At 34.5% G+C, this 21,401-nt stretch overlaps 1 long non-coding RNA gene across 1 annotated transcript in view; it reads left to right on the top strand.

The window, feature by feature from the left end:
• The first annotated feature begins 3,657 nt into the window (after positions 1 to 3,657).
• Positions 3,658 to 21,401, top strand: part of LOC135078935 (uncharacterized) — a 133,857-nt gene continuing 116,113 nt past the window's right edge. Inside the window, exon 1 of the long non-coding RNA XR_010258693.1 lies at positions 3,658 to 4,019. This is a non-coding gene — a long non-coding RNA (uncharacterized LOC135078935). The remainder of the gene's footprint in view (positions 4,020 to 21,401) is intronic.

The raw sequence follows: 21,401 nt of genomic DNA, 5'->3' as shown, positions 1-21,401 counted from the left end.
CAAATAACGTTTAATATCATGTTTCTATAAAAATGATTTTCGTAAAAGTGATTTGTTATGTTATCAGGTCGTCGGTCCACCTTGTGGGTGGACGTCCCACGCTACGTTTTCCGGTACGTGGCCTCCATTCCAGAACCTTGCTGCCCCATCGGCCGTCAGTTCTGCGTACTATGTGCCCTGCCCACTGCCACTTCAGCTTGCTGATCCGTCGGGCTATGTCAGCGACTTTAGTTCGTTTACGGATCTCCTCATGTTGTAGTGTTATGTTATAGTGAAATAATTTCGGTATAATAAGTATATCACTTTAGTTCACAAGGCCACTTTTATCGATACAAAAACTGTCGACACATTCGCATCACTGCCACCGATGACGAAATGCCGTAATGATATAGTTTTACTCGGTGAAATGTGAACCTGTTACGGATTGTATTGTAAAGTCGAGCACTCATTAACGAACTCGTACTTTGAACCAGATCTTGAGACGAAAGGTCACTGAATTTTCAAGTTTACATCCTCCAAATGTAAGGCTTGTTTTACGTGTGCACTTGTTTTTCTTGATCCGCTATGCTTTCCAATTTCATTTTAAGAATTAAGGTGTATACCTATTATTGATTTTTTTATTCTATCATGCTCGTATACATAATAATGAATATTTGTAATTCAGCTTACCCTCTTATAAGCATAGCTTCATAACAAATTAACATATCAAATGATACTTACTCGTAATCATCACACGCATCTTTGACTCCTCCAGAATTTGAAGTCGCAACTACGACTGGTACGCTAACCACCAAGCCAGGCGGACCTGACAACTTGGTAAAAGTTGGTAAATAATTTTAGTAATACTACTTCGGTCGTTGATTGCAAAGAAGTTACAATGTAACTAAAGTGTAACTTAATAATGTCATTATTCCTCAATTAATTTTGGTGTATTTTCTTTTATGTCACAGGAGGCAAACGAGCAGACGGATCACCTGATGGTAAGTGATTACCGTCGCCCATAGACACCCGCGGACCCAGGGGCGTCACAGGTGCGTTACCGGCCTTTAAGGTGAAGATACGCTCTCCTCTTGAAAGCTTGCAGGTCGTATCCGTCCGGAAACACCGTTGACGACAGTCCATTCCACAGTTTGGTTGTACGGGGCAGGAAGTTTCTAGAGAAACGAACTCTTGTGTTGTGTGTTGTGTGTTGTGTCTAAGTGATGGGGGTGGAAGTGCTGTATACTCGTATGCTAGATAATTCCATAAATACCAAAAAAAAACTATGCAACTGGAGCCAACGGTAAAAAAACTTTAACACAATTTCAAAACTTTATAGCAGGAAGTTGTTACATACTTAAAGTATTTTCGGAAATTACACAATCGTTCATTTAAATTTAACAAATTTTAATAAAGAAATTTTACTAACTTTAAGTAATAAAGTTTTAAAGTGCATTTAAACTGAAAGAATTGATATTATTGTCGATGGAAAATAAAAAATAAAAAAGTCGCTGCGTTTTGTGCAATTTTTGCAAGGCCGGTAATGAAGAGTTATGTCGGTGTTGATTTTAACATAATGAGCTGAGTAATTTCCGAACCGCACTTTAAGCTGTTGGGACACACAGTCTGTCAGAACAGCCATCAAAAATTACAATGTAATCAAATTGGACTCATGAAATTTAAGAATAAGAATAAGAATAAGAAACAAAACAACTGGTAAACGTTGACTGGCAGAGAACGCTGTGAAGCATTAAGGCCACTTGTACTTTCATAGTGCAATTAAATAAGCTAAGTACGCGATGAGTAAATGGAACTCGGTCTGTTATCATTATGTCATAAATAGAATCTCTATTAACCTCGTAAAATTCATGTTGTAGTTTACTTACTTCAATTTATGTAATGGTACTTAAAAGTATCAGTAATTTAAATATTCTGAAGATTTGTACCTATTTAAAATACCTCTACCTGATTTATTTACGTGGTGAATTTTCAAAAGTCAAAGAATGTTAATTAGGTTTCGTTATCTTAGAAATATTGATTTTTACACGAAATATACTCAGAATGTTTGAAGAACGCAAGAGTCGTATTCTCGTTCTGACGCTTACAGAATTTTAGTCGATTCTCGAAAATCGATTAAATGTGATGATTTTTATTGCATTTTAATAAGGCGTCGGCAGGTACAGCACGAAAAGCCTCCGGCTTTTATTTTTTTTTTGTATTTGGCCAGGGATTCCTTACTTTTTAAGAAAATAAGTTGATATAGTTTCTTCGCGCTGATGGAGATATGGCACAGTATTTTTAGTAAATGAAGGATTAAAAATATAAAATAATTCCAAGACTTTTTAAACCTTTTATATAAAATGTTTATTATTACATACATCAGCGCGAAACTTGACCTTTCCTAGGTGGCGGTAAATGTCTACGATCAAAGCAAACTCTACCGTGCCTGAGTAACGAAATGGAACTCTGATTCAAACATTAGATGAAAATTGCGTTGCGAGCTTTAAAAATAAAAATAACTCTACCTCTAGGTTACTAACTCTATTTTTGGGACACCCTGTATAGAAGCCTTAAGGGTTTATAAAACGTTATGTTACGTTTCTATGAACATGATTAATATTTTTGGCTCCAACTTTTAACCTCTATACAATAGACATCAACGAGCTAATACCTCACTTAATTTTATTTATTCAAGAATTTAAATTTTAGTTTTGTTATTAATAATGTAAATATCTGCGCAGTGCAACATATTTATGAGCAGACTTATTACCCACATACATATTAAAATTTTATGGGATTTCAATATTCTAAGTCAGCTGTCCAGCAATCAAAATAATTATAGAGATGCATAACGTCAGTTATAATTATACATACAGCACTCATAAATTGACTTGACATCTTTAATCTTTGACAAATACTTAAATAAATTCTAGCCTTACAGTCAAACCTTCTATTGCCTTGAGCAATTATATCATACGGCTATTAAATAATAATTATAATTCAAATTACTTTGTTTCAATTGCGACTCATTAGATGAGTTAAATTTACGGTTTACTAGTGCCACATTAATATGCAAAGCACTTTCATTATAATAATGTTAAATCTGTAGCAATTTGCTTGTTTTACATCAATTAATTGGGCTTTTATCAGGGACCAGTTGGTAGCATTTAAAATTTCGTAAATGTCTCATTTCAACTCACATAGAGTAAAATATTTATCAAATGGTGCACTATTTATTGTATTAATAAACGACAATTTCGAGTTTCCAAAAACACATTTGGTAAGATTATAAACTCAAATTCTAATTGCATAAAAGGAACGATTCTTATAAACGCATTCTGAGCTGATCCAAGTTAACAAAGCAATTGTATTACGATCTTATTTCAGTCATACTTATTCATTCGCATCGAACCCGGAAGGCTGCGATCTTACGCTCGCAAAGGCTTCTACGCTGGGCTTAAAGCCTTAGGCGCGTGCGATCATAACGGAGTCGCGCGCGCGACTGTTCGCTCAGTTCGCTGCCGCCCGCGCGCTATCGTTCACTGATCGGTCCCGTTAGAGCGAGAGCGCGGGTGCGAGCGGGACGGCTAGCTGCGCCCGCGCATGAGCCATCCGGAAGCCTCACTGAAACTGGACCGTTTTCTTTTCTTGTTATTATTGAGAGCTCTCAAGTTCTGTTGTTGTCGCGCAGCGCGCCGCCTGCGCTGATAACGTGATGCCACGCCGGACCGCGCGCGCGCTTTGTACGCTCCGTAAGCTCGCACATTACCGCTTAAAGCTCGCGCGTGCGTAAGCTATGGAATGGATATTTTGAGTGCTGTGACATTAAAAAATAACTTTTTGACAATATTTTTTTACTTTGTGTGTTAAAGACGTTATTTTTTTTTAAGTGTTTATAAGAAAGTGAAAACGATACTGTGCTAATTAAAATTTAAGGATTTTTCATGGAACTTGGAAAATTTTGAAGTGCGATTCGTTGAATGACACTATAAAGTTTAAAAGAGATCCGAGCAGTTTTTTTTATTCTTCTAATTTAGCAGGTATGTTGGTGAAACAGAAGTTAGTGATAAGTGTCTGAAAAGTGTCAGTTCTGAAGTTTTTTGGATACCATGCGTTAACAGTTATTTTGTCTCTAAATAAATTTATTTTAAACGTGAACCAAAGAAAATATCAAATTCATTGTGCGAAAAATATTTTTAATGTGATAATTATTTAATTTACGCAAAAACGCGAAATCGGATCAAAAGTTTTATGGACAATTTATCAAACAATAAATAAAGGCGCATAAAAACTTCCAAAGTTCTAAAAGTTCAAGTGAAAAGACATAAACTTTACGAGGTCATATTTTAAGTCACAATTATTTGCTTTAATTTCCGAATTTAATGGCCGTGTCACAATAAATTACTTTTTACATTAAATAGCACAAACCTTATAATAAAACGCATTAAACTTTTTCTTCCGCGCGTATTTTACAGAATCATTATTACACTTTTTTAAAATCCAATACTATTAAATAACAAAATAAAATAAAGTTTTTAATTTAGATAAAACAAAGTAATTAATCCATAAAAAACTATATTGTATAACAGTTATGATTCCATTTCAGAAATTAGTAAAAGACACTAAAATCATTCTCAAACTAGGATCAAAATCCCGACCTACGGCAACGTGTTGTTTTTCATCGATTTTCAATCGAAACAAAAGTGAAGGGTACAGTACCTCTAGTAGGAAAAACTTTCGAGTTCGTTTCGTTGCGTATTCAAAGTGTCATCGAAAAATTTTGTATGAAAAATTAAACAGCGCCCCCTAGGGCGGCTATAATATAGGGGGCGCTGTTTAATTTTTCATACAAAATTTTTCGATGACACTTTGAATACGCAACGAAACGAACTCGAAAGTTTTTCCTACTAGAGGTACAGTTTCACTGGCATTTTCACTCGATATCGAAATAAAAAATCGAATAAAGAAGATTATCCGACCTAGTAAACCAGAAACCTCCCGCCGAAGGCTTTTTTGCGCTCGAGTTTCGGTTCATTGTAAACAGATAGAGTTGAATAGGTAGAGTTATTTGATACTCATCATTCATAGTTAATTTAACTAGTATTTTTATTTAAAAAATCATGGGTAAAATAAATATTATATGGGTATAATAATATTATTATGAGAGCATCATCTCAAAAATATGTTTAACCATTTTGATAACTTATGTAAAAAGTAATCATTCCATTTTATTTGGCACGGAAGATTTATAGAAGATAAATAAATAATATTATGTTAAAAAGTCCATACTTAAATGTTATCTCCAATTTTATTTACATAACTTCCACAAATTATACGTAAAATTTAAGTTTTAAACTAAAATAAAATTACAATGCAAATTCCTTAAATTAAAATCCGAAACGGGAACATTAACTGCATTATTGATCTCGCATTTTTCCAAAACGAAAACGGGAGCTAAGTATCGCTCTGCAACTGATAAAACTCGCAAAATGCGAAGTAACTGTACCGGCGGTACCCACAGATGCGTAATGAGTGCGTTCCGATTTTTAAATCGTGCAAAAATCGATTCGTTACAATTTTAAATACGTGCACGGCTTGAAAAGCAGCTTGAACAAGATGCACGGGTGTGGAGTTAACAAGAGCAATTTAAAAGTGTTTTTCTTTAATTAAAATGCGATAAAAGATCACTAAAAAACTAAAATTGGAACATTCATCCGTTTTTGTCTATTTAAAATTTAAGTTAACAAAATTTTTGAGATATTCTATTTTTTTTTAAGAAATGTAAAACAATGAAAATCCTTATAAAGCCTAACATTTTTATTGTAAAATATTAGATGACTTCAAAATTTTCCATGCTTTTAAAATATTCTTACAAGTATTTACCGCGCATTGGCAGGAAATAATTGAATTTGAAACGTTTTTTCTTTTTTGTCACTTCGTGCGGCACCAAAAAGTATCTGCTTAAAACATCGGCTTCCAAAAGATTAAAATAATTGAAGCAGCGTCCGCGAAAATGTTATCTTGCCCTTAAATCGACGGACTGAAACGAATAAATTCGAATGTTTAAGCGCTAATGTTCTAGGGTATCAACTTGATAAGTTTTAATTTTAAATGTGGAGTGCTCTGTTTCTTTTTAATGTATAAATGGCACTTTATAAAGTTACTATTTAACTGAATTCAAAGTTAATGTATGCTTGTTGTTGTTACAAGTGGATAATATAAATATAAATGAACTATTTTAAAGTTAAAAAGTATTGAATTTAAGGTGAATTAATGTAATTAAAGTAACAGCGCGGCAGCGCTCTGCTGATAACAATATTTAAATAAAATTAGTAGTTTTCAGCTAAATAATGTCATGTATTCTTTGCCTAAAATGCCATTTCAATAATGTACTTCTATTTATAGTTGTACAATTGGTTAGTAACAATATTTAATCGATCGTTTTCTCAATCGAAAGTCAATCGAGTACGTTTCTAGCAAACCAATCCCGTTCCGTTCCACACTGACCGCAGATGAAAATTGCGTTCCGACCGCGTAGAAGAAAAAAACAGTCAAGTACTAGTGATGCTAAGACACATTGGGTTCCGTATTCAAATCTGAAACAATTGCCAAACATGGAACACACCTTACAATATTCAAGATTGAAACAATTGACGAGCATAGAGCACATCTTGTTACAAATAAAAGATGAATAATTTAAGGTGATTTATTTAAAATGAAATAACTTCTTCATGAAACAAAAGCTGTTCATAAAATAAATCGAGCGGCCAGACATAGAGCAATACATACTTTAACGGGTAGAGATACTAAAACTCGATTTAGGCCTATTCTTAGTTTAATATAGAGCTTAGTTTGCAATGTTTTAACTGATCCCCACTTTTACATGCATATCACATTATATTTTCAACTTCTCTTATAATAAAATACGTTAAAAATACAGTCAGGTTTCTTACAGTTACAGCGTTCCAACACTTCCAAAAGAACCTTGCGACATTGAACCCTAAAACGAAGCGCTATGTCATCTCTGTTGGATAAAAAAAACACGAAAATAATTAGACATTTCGCTTTCACTAACTCTAGGTGCGTAGAGTTAGGTAACTAGTAGACACGTCTAGTTGTCGGATGGGTGACAATGGACTACTTGCTCTAAATTATTAAGAGCTAAGTTTTTTTATGTGTTTGACAAATTCATAACTAAAACTTAATATAACGCTGCTGTCTTAAAACTTAATATTAAATAATTAATATAATTAGATCAGACTTCTTACATTTATTGTCATACGCATTAAAAAACTAATTTGTTAGGTGTTCAAAAACGTTTGCGCTTATTAACTATTTTAATTAAATTACCATGACTTTCTGACGGGTCTATTTGTCTTTTAATATGCATTACGGAACACGAAATTAAATATCCATTGAAATTAAGGTGAATGTTCACATTTCCTTTAATTTATTACCGTTTGAAAAAAATCCAGAAGTTTTTATTAATTGCCTAGTAGATAACAAACAGTCACACCGCGGGGCATGACGCTACTATAAGCAAACTGAAGCGTGGGTGCGCTCACACAACAAATTAGTTTATTTCGACGTTAACTATTTCACGGTGTAATTGTTTTGTTTTGTGACTTCATTATAAATGTATCTTTTATATTAACTCAGTTGTAAGTAACTGATCGTGTTCCATTGTTTACAATGCTACAAACAGTTTTTAATGCCTAAATCTTCGCGAGCAAAGCTGTGGGCAGAAATAGTTATAGTTATTTTATAGACCATTTTGAACTACAAAAACAGATTTTTTTGTAAAAACGTTTTTTTTTTTCTACATTTCATGAAATATAACGTCAAAAACGGTAAAAAAACAATAATATAATGTCATTATTCATTGCATTTATTTTATTCTTTAACACTATTATTTTTCGGTTTGATTTATTTCTTTTGACGTTTATACGTTCAACTTAGACCTTGAAAAAGACATTTCAATTTTTATTGACACCTTCACCCATACAATCGCTAATTTGTCAAAGCGGGAACTCTAACTAGGTCGGGTTCAATCGTCTTTCAATTGCGCACCACCCACAGTTGCCCACCGCACACCTATGCATCCCAAAATTGCCCAAGTAGGTGTGTCCTCAAATTGGTGGTTACAAAACGAGCGCAGTTGTCGTCTCGCATTTACATATAATTGCAGTGGGGCCTAATTATCTGCATAGTGTTTTGTGCATGTTTATTGCCCTTCCTGAAGCTTTGATGGGTAGGCTAGAGTTGACGGGATGTGACAGATCTATGACGTAATAAGATGGAATAAGGGAGACTGGACAATATGGTATAATTTAAAAGTTAAGTAACTTTAAGTTTCGACTAAGTAATGATAAAAGACGGACTGTTTTTCTCAATTTTCTTAACACTAAAGGTATCTTTTAATCATTTAATTTGTAAAACAAGAAATAAGGAGAGTTTTTAGTAGGTTCCGGTAATAGTTTTGCAATCGAAATTTCTTCTTTTTGAAAGGGAAACCGCAATATTGAGACCGAAATATAATTTTACGATTGCATCTGTCTCTACCAGCAAACTGATATCAAGAAACGAATAAGCGACGTGAAAAAATGAGTGTTCAATGTTAAAAAAATATCTGTCACTACAAATTTTATTGGTCTACTGCTGCAGACACATGAATCACGATGCACGACAAATAAATTCGGTTCTAGTAGTGAATTTGCGAAACATTGAACCGGTGGGCAAGGCTTGGAATTCTCGACCCTAAACGTTCAACTTTAAGGACTAAAAACAGTCGAATTTTGCGTCTAGGCTCCAGTTGCCACGTTGGAAAGAGCATTTCAGACATAGACTACTAAAAATTCAAGGAAATTCGAATAGTCTGCACTCAAGTACATCACTCGATAAAAATTCAGATCGTAAAAAATGCACGAACGACATAGACCGCGTCGCATAATTTTCAGATTCATTTTCATAATGGTGCAGTCTAGAAGTTGAGGTCAATATAGTATGACTGTGACTTGTATCTAGTTGTGATTGGAATAACTTAAAATATCGATAGAATATTTATTTTTTTCTTATACGAGAACTTATTATTGTAAGCATTCATAAGTAGAAATGTAACTAATCCTGTTACTTAAAAATATTATCTAAAATCGTATAAAGACACACATAATTCCACTTCTTCAATATAAAGATACGTTTATCAGTTGACAAACAAGTAAGTTTAAGCTCATATTTATATTCTACAATCGGTATTAGGAATTTTACCAGTTATTATAGAACTATTAAATAATTGTAACATTATTATGCAACAACGGAGTAAAAGAACGCAGTCTTTCTCTTCATATACTATTTCTAATATCAATAAATCACAGCAAACGTTCAGTAAGTGCTCAATAAACTTTAGAAGTAGGAAAAATGTATCATTTTAAAACAGCTATTAGTTTAATAACGTATTATTCTAATTGAGGTCTGTGTTTGTTCAATAAAACAATTAATTCTTTAGCTTTCTCCAAGAGCGGACATCCGTCTAACTGTACTGCAAGGATGTCATAGCTTGAGGCATAAATTGATTTATCGCTCGACTAGCGTCCGTCCGCGGGTATATTCGCATTACCTTAGAATAGACCTCACAGCTAAAAGCGGTTTCTAAAGGAACTCTACATTTTGTAAAATAGATACATAACTAGGATTTTATACGTTTGAAAAAAGCTTTACTTTACGCTTGAGCAAAAAATATAACCTTTTTAATTTGATTGAAATATTTATTCTTGTTTTCTCAAGATGAATTAGTTTTATTAAAGTAAACTAAGATCTAAGAGCTTTCGCTGCTAAATAACTGCAATTTACAGACCTGTCATAACAATATACAGATGGACAGACTTGTATTTATTTTATTTATTATAGATGGATGAATACGATAAATAAGCAAACGCTTTGTGGGTTCAGTCAGGTAAATCATTGAACTTATCATTATTATACTTACTTTATTTTGTTTAGTACCTTAGTACTCGTATTTTTTATGCATTTTGTGAGCTAGTGCCGTTGTCTTTGTTTTAATAGTTATAAACATTTTAAGTTGTGTACAAAGAATAAATATATTATTTTGTGCAACCTATTTAAAGTCGTCTGTCTATAGGGCAGGTGTTCATGCTATGTTACTCATGACAGTGAACGGATTCCATTCAAAAAGGTTTCTGCCCAGAGGCGTCTGTTCACCGCACACAGTGCAGCACTTTTGATGGCCGTCTCGCCTGATGGCTTACGTGTCGGACTACCAAGGTCAGTTGCGGGTTCGAATCCCGCTGGGGGCAAATTTTAGCTAAGTAATAAATAGGGCTTTATTCATAAATTAAGCTGTCATTTTAGTTTATTGAACATTTAAACAACCAACTTTTTCAAAAGTTACATCTGTAAAAAATCACATTATTGCTCTATCGAACGAATTATTTTAGTAGGTTTTATTGCACTATATTATTTAGATTTAAAATTCAATCCTTAAACCTTCAAATTATGAACACAGTTCTATTGACTAGGTACCATTACAAACAACAAAACTGTAACAAAAATCGGCAATTACAGAAAGAATACTGTTAATAAGGAAGTTATTACTCCACCACGCTTTATGACTTACATTGTATGAAGTAACGTTTAACTTATGTTAACAAACTTACTCAAACAATAAGATTCACTGACGCAAAGCGTTTAAAGCTACCTTGATTCCCTTCAGTTTCTTTATAGTATAAGTTTATATTATAACCTTATTGTAAGCATAATAAGTTGCATCTTCGCAACCCACAAAGGCCTATAACATTTTATCAGCGAATAACCGAGATGAGAAAAATCAGTTCATTTTACGAGTTCACACAAAACTTCATTAGCTCTTCAAGGCTAGTGATGTGACCCGATTTTAGAATATCGATATAGTTTCAAGAGTAAAGATATATTTTTGATAGTAAAGTGGAGAGTAAAGGATACGCCTTGGTGGGGCGAGTTTATTAGGACTACAAATGCGACTTATAATTTCAATGCTAACCCCGTTGGGAGTAAATATTAGTATGATAAGCCCAAGCCTTATACTAAACACATATTATTTTATGGCTTAGGAATGCTATTCATTAACTTTTCAAAAGTGTAGCTGTACCGACTCCTGGACAAAACCTGGAAAAACTGGTATATTATAGATAAAACTGCCACAGTTAAGAGATTAAGATAAATGTATGATGTTGGATATGGTTTCGCATATCAGTCACGTGACTGACCAGAATTATTTTGACTCTACTTTGAATCAAACATCGATATGAAAATATCGACGATTCGTCCTCACTACCAATGCGTTGAATTAGCTCAGAATCCTACAATAACACGACTAATGTCAGTATTCGTGTGTGAACCCGTTTTGTGCTACAACAATGGTGTTCCCATGCACCCGATTGGCATCAGCTGTAAACTTGTGTGCTTTACGCAACGTGTAGTACTAGAGATAATGAAAGTGATGTTTTTGTGGGCAACGCGTGTGAGGGAACCATATGGGCGCGTTAATGAGATATAGGCTAAGATACGAAGTGCACTCTCGGTTTTTGTTGTACTATGATTTAGAATTTAAGTACACTGTGTTACACGTACATACTCGCCCGTATTCAGTAACGATGCTTGCTTAATTGAAGCAGCATGTGATTGGTTCGTGTATCACCCTGTGCATCCACGCGCACTGTGAGACCTCACAGTAATTTTTGTGAATACGGGTGACTGTGTACGCCCAAATCCGTATCGATCTACTTCTCAATTCACAATTCACAAAAAGAAAAACATGTAGTGTGACATAAAATATTGGATGGAAGAGACAAGGTCAAGTTGAATTTGATAAGTTAGCCTAAAACTATGTAACTGATATAGTCGTAGTAAGATATTCGCTAAAATATAAGATGTGCTATGAAGTGATGTGTGTTAAGACGTGCGTAACTTACAAAATTGTAAAAGAAACTGTTGCTGCGATGCTCGTAACTCGAAGAGGCGTGTTGATAGGTTGCGAAGTAAAATGCTTTTTCTTCAGGTAGTTGCGTATAGTATTCAAAGAAGGAATGATTTGACAAAAAACATACTTAAATTAGTGGGGCGGCTCAGTCGCGCCACTTCAAATTAGTCTATGCTAATAATGCCATGGTTATAACACCGACACAAAATAACGTTACCGTTAACTACTAGACAGAAACTATGCATTGGAAACTTATAGCTGTGGCATTACCTGGTATTTACTAATACACAATGGTTATTACATTATCTTTAAAACTAGTTTAAGAGTGGCGCTCCAATTTTAAGTAAAAAAGTTTTGTTTTTATTCCACGTTGCGTTCGCTCCGCTATGCTATCGCCTACCAAAACCCATTCGATCACAAAAAAGATCATCGAAAATGAAATCGAGTCAATAAAAGATCGCTCGTGATTTCGTTAAGTGTTTCACTCAATGGGTGCTATCGTGATCTTTAACAATATAATTCCCATCAGCGTAAGAAATCGCGAAAAATTGCTGTTGCGTAAGCGTGAAATACTTACAATAGAATAATTGCCGTTGCCGATTTATTAAAATTGGTTTACGGTCATTTTTGAAACGTAGGAAATTATAACATCTGTTAGATCATTCGGGTGGCTTACTCTTGCGGGAGATCTTTTGAAACGTTTTAGAATTAAATTGTAATGGTGATTTATTGAAAAGAACTGATGTCGTATAATCTACCTACTCTGTTGCTGTTGGCTAAGATAATAATATGTTTATGTTCAAAACGATATCATGCAATAATTAGCGCAAGACAACTTAAATTAAAGAATTTCGTTAAAAAAATATGAAAGCATTTATTGGTATTATTAAAACTTATACTTTCTTTCTTGTGATGCAAAAATTTTCTTAAACTAATGCTCCTTTCATCTTGCATTAAATAATTTATTTCGAAATTTAATTCCGACTACGAAAAAATTAAAAAGCAGAGGAGCCTTTTTCTTAATTACAACTTTATTACATCCTTATTTTTTTTTAGATTAGTTTCACGTAAATATCTGGTTCGGTACAGTTAAATAAGTGTTTAAACAAACTGGACATTTCTTAACCGTCTCATTAGCAACACAATAATATTCACAATAAGTGGTTACATTTTATAAAATCATTACACCTTTACGGCACGGCGCATACTTAGCTTAATCCGTTTTATTGTATTTTTATGCACCACCACAAATATAGTTATAAAACGTACGATTGAAATAATAAAATCTGTACACACTAATAAAAGTGAAAGTAACGGAATTACGGTGCCGATGTTACCACACAATATCGATTACTTAGTGAGATCGATCCAGTTTTAATATGCAGTGTCCATTCGATAAATTCATGGAATGTTGAGATTCATTTATGCATAGTGTTCTTGATTACACTTAGTTTTAGGGAGTGTTCACACTTTGCGAATTTGAATAAGGAACTTCACACTCAGACCTTGCTTATACATAGCCTAAAGTCAAGTAACGCTCATGGTCTTTCGTCTCAGTTTCTTGACTCAGTCTTTCGTCTGGGTCTTTCGATTCGGTCTATCATCTTAGTCTCTTGTCTCGGTTTCTCGTCTCAGTCTCTTTACGGTCACTCGTTTCGTTTCCTCGTCTCGGTCTTTTCCTCAGTTTTCCTTTTGTCTCAGTTTCTTGTCTTGGTCTCTCGTCCTGGTCTCTCCTCTCGGTCTCTCGTTTCAGTCTCTTATCTAGGTTTCTCGTCTCATGCCCGTTTTCACCATCAATCCCTAATTTTTAAGTGACCTCAATAAAACACATAACAGGCATTTTGTTTTCAAATTAGGGATTGATGGTGAAAACGGGCATCACAGTCTCTCGTTACGGTCACTCGTTTCGGTTTTTTGTCTCATACCCGTTTTCACCATCAAATCCCTAATTTTGAAGTGACCCCTTTGAAAACAAAATTCCTTGTAAGTGTTACCATAGGGGTCACTTAAAAATAGGGATTGATGGTGAAAACGGGCATCAGACTCTGATCTCGGACTCTCGTTTAGGTTTCTTCTCTCAGTCTCTCGACTCGGTCTCGTGTCTAGCTCGATTATGTCTCCACCTTTATGAACCACGCCTTATCATCCGTTTCGCGCGCAACTGCGCAGATGTCCAAAATCTAAATTCAACCTTCATACGAAACTGGAGCAACTTTACACTTACATAGACTTACGACAAACGCGACGGAATTTGACCGCTAATAAAAAAACCATTAGAGTAAAGACGAAACTTGATTCACGTCTGGTTAGAGGTTCTATGAAATCGATGATAGTTATGCCTCGTTAGATGTTTGCTTAGACGAGTGCAGCCTTAAGGCATTGTGACTTGTTTCATGCCAGCATCCGTAACATCCTGTAATAAGCAAACAGCGTATGAATTATTACTTTTTGAGATGACTATTTATTATCTGTAAGAAATTTTGGAAAGAAATAAACACTCTCACAATGAATTTTCTAGTTTGGAAAATACGTGTTCTTAACAATATGTTTCTGTAACTTACTTTATACGAACCTGTATTTTTTTAGTAAATTATATGTGTTTTAAAGTTTCAATTTTAAATATAATAGGAATAATAGTTTCCTCTTAGATGCAAATATTCATACAGATTACTTTTTATTAGGATAGCTAAAGCACAAAATGAACAAAAAATATTTTAAAAAATCTGCATACATTCGTAGGTAGTTAAAAAGACATCAACGAGTCATGCAGCATTCGTACATCAGGGCAAGTAATCTAAGTAAATAATTATCTTTATTTATATGTAGTTTAGCCATGTTAGCTATTAGTTGGACTGAGCCAAATCAGACGTCTATTCTGGCTAAAATTTCAGTGCCACTACTGACTCAGTTATTACAATCGTCTCAGGAATCGTCAATTTCTGACCTTAAATATTTACTGTTATGTAATATTAACCCAATATTACTGAGCGATGATACTGAAGACTATTTTTCAAATCATTTGTGTTAATAATTAACCATTTCAATGTACGGCTATCTCTTATTCAGATCAAATATCCATTTGCATCAATCCGCAGTTAAAAAGACATCAACGACTCACTCTGTATTGGAACACTAGGTTTTTTAGCTTCCTGCAAATCTATACAGTTTGAATTATTTCAATTTAAAAAAAAACATCATAGATCAAATCTGCTAAATAAAATCAACATCTTAATAAGCCATAATGATACATCATTATTATGTATCACAGTGTTGTCTTGTATTTCCCACGCAGAAACAGCACGGATTATTCGATAGAATGATAGATAACATTCAATTTTGGTGCTGTCCAAACTATTTTAGTCCACTTATTACACTAATTAAACGTTTATTAAAACCAGAAGCACTTATCAATTATAAACACCGTTTAAACACTTTAATCCGGGACTTTTTAAGGCGAGAGTGAATAGGCACTTACAGGGCAAATATGTACCATCCTAGACTGCATCTCACTTAACACCAGGTGCGATTGCGATCAAATACCTGCCTTTTTATGCATAAAAAAATTAAGCCTCGATGCTCTATGTTTTGAAAGCCTTATTTATACAATCTATCAGTAGCACATTCTAATACTTAATACCTGCATTATATGTAGAAAAAATCAATCAAAACCAAATTGATAAAGATTTTGACATTGATCCAAACTAGGACCGATTAACCGACTGCCAAAGAAGAGTCCTGTTTTATACCGAAAAAGATTACAATACTAAAATAAAATAATTGTTTTATATGATTCCACAGCCTATTGTGACTTTGACAAGACAAATAGCTTTAATCCAAGCAATCTCACATCCGAAAACGATCGCAGACCTACGTCCTCAGGAATGCGCCAATCAAGCCGCACAATAGCCCACAATCCCACGGCACCGCAATGAATAGCTTAAACTAGGTGAATCTTTGCAACACTAGTGTCTTTTAAAAGAAATATGATCATTTTCAATTTCATAACGTTTCCCACACAGCCATGAATGGGCTACGTTGTCGGGAATTGACAAATTAGTGTAATCTAAAACACATTTGGTGTCGTCTGACGCGTGCGCACATCAAATTACACGGTCTGTGATACGGTAATAAATATCTTGTGCCGGTGAAATCTAGTAGTTTTCGAGAACTATCATTCATGGTTTTTGTATGGTTGTTGTATGGATGTTTGTTTATTGTTTTTGGTGTTGTTAGAATATACGACACCAATTCAACGGCGTTTTATTTCTTGTAAGGTTAAACGAAGTACATTATTACTAGTCTTTTTAAATTATATCTAGACCCTAAAAAAGTACATCATATTATTATATTTTTATTGAGAATAATGTAGACGATGCTATAGATTGACTAAAGTATGTCAACTACTGTATCAGTATCTTATCTACAACTAATCAAAGTCTTATAAAATACCAGACATCTAAATTAAAACAATAAAATTAAAATCAAATAAAACACAAAAAACATAACTTTAAAATGTAAATTAATAACCGAAACACTTGTCAACTGACAACACTCGGCTCAGATCTAAACGTTTGATGTATAATTTACGATTCCAAAATGATTTGGCAGTTTGAATGCTCACAATTATGACGTCATCACAAAATTTAGTTACAATACCCGTTTGTCTACAAACAAATGGCGTACAATTTATTTCTACTCATCTCGTTAAGCGCAAACATTTAACTGGTTCAAAAGTCCATTGCTCACATTAATTACTGCGTCAAGTTGAGGATGCGCGGGCGCTGCAAATGTAGCACATCAGGCTACTCATTTTTGGAGCAAAATGAACCCAATTACAAACCTATAAGGTGCCATAATGTTTAGCTTATTGTGCTGTTTGTACGTGTTCTAATGAGCGCTTTAGTTACGCTACCGACCCATTAACTACTGATCAGCGAGCCAAGCGAACTGTTATGAGCTTTTACTGTTCGGTTTTGTTCGTTAACAAAAGTGTTTACAACTTCTAATTGTGTAAAGTGCTTTACAATGTGATGGTTGTAAGTCTTTGTGTGCTCTTCAGAAGAGTGCTTCTAAAGAAATGGTAAATTAAAAGAGCTTTTTCTTCTGTTTCAGGTATGGGATTTTTTTCATCACCTTGTCTACCAGCTGAAGAACCGTCTGTTCTGGGCCTAAGTGAATACTTGTAACTGTAAGCATCTTATACTCGGACTATTATGCACATTTAATATCAATTCGAACGTGAATGCTGATTTTTATGAGACTATAATACACTCATACTCGGTCAAAAATACACGGGACTCTACCAACTTCTTGTTTCTACCCCTACAACAACAAATTACTTAGTTAGAATCTTCAACTCATTCCCCGATAAGATCTAACCCGTAAACTAAGTCCCAAACTTAGAAATCCTATGAACTTCGAGTATGAACATAAAGTAAAAGAGTGTTTTACAACCAGTTCACCAAAACAAAGTCCAATGCTTAATCCAATAACATAATACATCATAAACCTCAACACAGACATAACATAACAATGAAGGGAATACAGAAGAATGCATGTGGAATCAAGAACACATCCAATGCAAATTGGCGGAATGTCAGACGTATAATGGTGTTGCACAACGCACATCTTGACATTACACTTTGTCCATCAAATAATCGGCCGATCGTGGGAACAGTTCCCACGGTAGGGCTGACGCTTCTGCGATTGAAAAATAAAATTGTGAGTCTATGAAATGAAAAACTGTGATAGATTATTGTGCCCTATTATATCAATCAGGTTATTTGCCAGTTTAATAATTGAAATGCTTAAGTATTTTAGGTACTAGATTTTTTTAAGGGAAGCACAAATCTTCCAGCGACTTGACCTCATTTTTAGCTTGGCTTGCTTTTCAAAGTGGACTTAGATGCTGGAAGTCTCGCACAAGAGCACAACAGATCTAATGGATTGAGGTGCACTTAAGTACCACTGGTTTCGGGACATAATTCTGTATTTAAGAAACGAACGGACAGGTGATACTCGTAGTCTCATATTAGGTTTTTGATCTACATAGTTTAGTAAATGAGAACTTTTACCCGGGTATCAATGATTTGTTTGAAAAGGTATGTGGCGGCCCTAGCCCAGACACATTCAGACGATGGTTTGTGATATAAAAAAACGATTAATGCATCCACGATACGCCGAGAGATAGAAGGTCTCCGATTCTGACCTTTTTGTAACATCAAGATGAGATAACTAGAGTGACGGACATCATTATCTTGCATTTCGTTTTTCTCTGAAGGTAAAAACGAGAGAAACAAAACTTGTGTCATACCTTGTTTATTTTCTTTTACGCCCTTAACGATATGATTTAAATAATTAAACAATATACATAAATAAACTTAATTGAATCGATCCCAATTTTGTAAACAGTGAAACGATACAACAAGAATCAACTCAAATTACCATAGGTTTGAAATCAAATTTGAATAAATCTCATCGGTGCTCCCATAATTTACCCGAGTACGAGGTGTAGCTGGAATCCACAGAATCGATTTAAGTAATCGATTAAGCGATTCATTAATCCCATTCGATTATAGCGGCGAGAATTTATTTGTCATCTGATCTATTTCACACGGATGTGTTAATTTAGACGCGAAATATTCGACATCCGTAATAACTAGATGCCATAGTTTATTGAGATATAACAAGAATCTCGGTTGAGTCACTGGCCATAGAGGAAATCCGACGCATCCTATGTTTTACGCGTAGTAGATTTAGTTTATACTGCGGCATTGCTTGATCAGAATTTGGTTAAGGTCCTCATGGAAACACACTACATATTAGAATTTTTATCTCATTAACAATGGTAGTAATAGGACAAATAGTACATACAATACTCAAGTACAGGGCCATCTAGTTAACCCAGTATTTTTATAGATTTTCTATTTTTTTCAAAATATTTATCTAATTTGTGCAATACAAATTACTAATAGTCCGTTAACTTATCGTAGGGTTTGTCTTATACAGATTTTATATTATCGTCAATATTGACAGAAATTTATAAACTTTAAAGAACTTCACTGACTAATATATATAATTGTCGGCCGTTTGGTGTAGTGGTTCAGAACGGACTACTATGCCGAGAGGTCCCGGATTCGATTCCCGGCCGGGCAGAAATTGAAATGATGAATTTTAATTTCTGTGACGGGTCTGGGTGTGACTATGTATAATATGTATGTATTTAAAAAAAAAAAGTATATAAGTAGTATATCCGTTAAGCTAGCACCCATAACACAAGCATTAAGTTGCTTACTTTGGGGCTAGCTGGCGCTGTGTGAAATTGTCCAAAGATTATTTATTTATTTATTTAATAAATCTAACATTTTTTCTACTACTTATAAGAACAGTAGCTTTACATTAAAACGTTGTCTAATTAGGATATTATATCCATGACACTCATTTAAAGAGTAACGCAGTTTCGGCGTTTTTATTGCGCCTCAATTACTCAATAAAGTTACTCGGAGCCTCTAATTACTGAATCATTAATTGAGATTATCTTATTAACGATTAAACGAGATTGCGCACGCAATGATGAATGCCGCACTAGGACTTTGTGCTTGTATGAAATTTGTATTCATTTACATATTTATTGATTGAAATCATTTGAGACGTATGTCGAAGACGCTAGCAATCTTAAATAATTGAATCTAAATATATAAAAGGAGAAACTGACTGACTGACATATTAACGCACAGCCTAAACGGCTAAACGTAGCCACTTGAAATTTGGAAGGGACGTAGCTTAGGTACTGTAGAGGTGCACTAAGAAAGGAATTCCCGAAATTCCCACGGGAACGGGTATTAGCGGGAAAATCCTTTTGTATGAAAAATCCAAACCGCTTAAGTTAGATGCTTGAAATTTGGCATGCAGGCACCTTAGTAAACTTAAAGCTTAGTTACAACAGGATAGGACAGTCCCAGTCCAGTTGCAAAATTCCCACGGGAACGGGAGTTAGCGGGAAAAAACATTTGTATGAAAAAATCTAAACCGCGTAAGATAGATGAAGGGGGTAAAACGGGATCCACGCGTACGAAGTCGCGGGCGGCCGCTAGTTTGCTTATATTCTATTCGATGCCATTCATTCTCATTCTACTACTACCAAGTGGACCGACGATCTGGTGAAGATCACTGGAAGAATCTGGATACGGGCAGCGCAGGACTGGTCGTTATGACAATCCTTGAGGGAGGCCTTTGTCCAGCAGTGGACGTCATTTGGCTGAAACGATAATGAGAAACGAGAAATCCTTATTCTATGGTTTGCAAACGATTCATAGTGTGCTTTTGGTAAAAAATAAAAAACTTTTTATTGTTTAGATTTAAATAAATAAATAAATAAATCTTTGGACAATTTCACACAGCGCCAGCTAGCCCCAAAGTAAGCAACTCAATGCTTGTGTTATGGGTGCTAGCTTAACGGATATACTACTTATATACTTTTTTTTTATTTTATTAAATACATACATTATATTATATACATATTTACACCCAGACCCGTCACAGAAATTAAAATTCATCATTTCAATTTCTGCCCGGCCGGGAATCGAACCCGGGACCTCTCGGCATAGTAGTCCGTTCTGAACCACTACACCAAACGGCCGACAGATTTGACGACAGTGTTTTATTCTTGAGACGCACGATAAAAACTTCTGTAATAGACCGTTGTAATCATAATAAAGATGAACTCAAATTGATCCTGGAAAAAGGCAATTTTCTTAAGCCTTCTAAGTTGTTATCACTTATGTGATACAAATGGCTGTAGGCTATAATTCCAACAACATAAATCACTAAGTAACATCCTTGATTTGAATAAGTTGGAATTGGGCAACACCCATCGCCTATTTAACAATTTAAAATTAGAAACACATGTACAGGAATGGATTATTTACGAGCAGTTTCGAAAAGCAATCAGGGTGGGCGTGACCCGCAGTAATTATTTCTTAACACCATCATCTGAGCAGCGGCTACTGAATGCTCTCCATTAGACACTTCCTCTTCTCTAATGGTTTTGATTGAGACTGGGTAGGGCTGTCACGTGTTTTTTGAGAGTTTTGACTGTACAGACGACAACGGATTGTACATTTTTGTTGCAAAACAGTACCAATTACAACTATACATATACGGTGCCACAGTGTTTGCTTGATGTGCCATCGTCTATACAAAAATAAAACACCTGCTCCTGTACTGTACAAAAAATGTCTATTCTCACGCATAATTATGTGAAACCTAAAAGAAAAACGGTTTTCTAAGGAAAATAGTTCATTGGAAAATTAGCTAATTTATTTGGTTACTCACTAAAAAGATTCCCGCATTGGAAATTCGTTACGTTTTATTACTTTGCTTTTGTACCAATTTTCATTTCAATTAATTACAAGTAAGTTTGATACGGACAACTGATACGGACAACGGAAAT

The sequence above is a fragment of the Ostrinia nubilalis genome, chromosome 15 (assembly GCF_963855985.1).
Source record: "Ostrinia nubilalis chromosome 15, ilOstNubi1.1, whole genome shotgun sequence".
NCBI lineage: Eukaryota > Metazoa > Arthropoda > Insecta > Lepidoptera > Crambidae > Ostrinia > Ostrinia nubilalis.
This window is presented reverse-complemented; position numbering and strand designations above follow the sequence as displayed.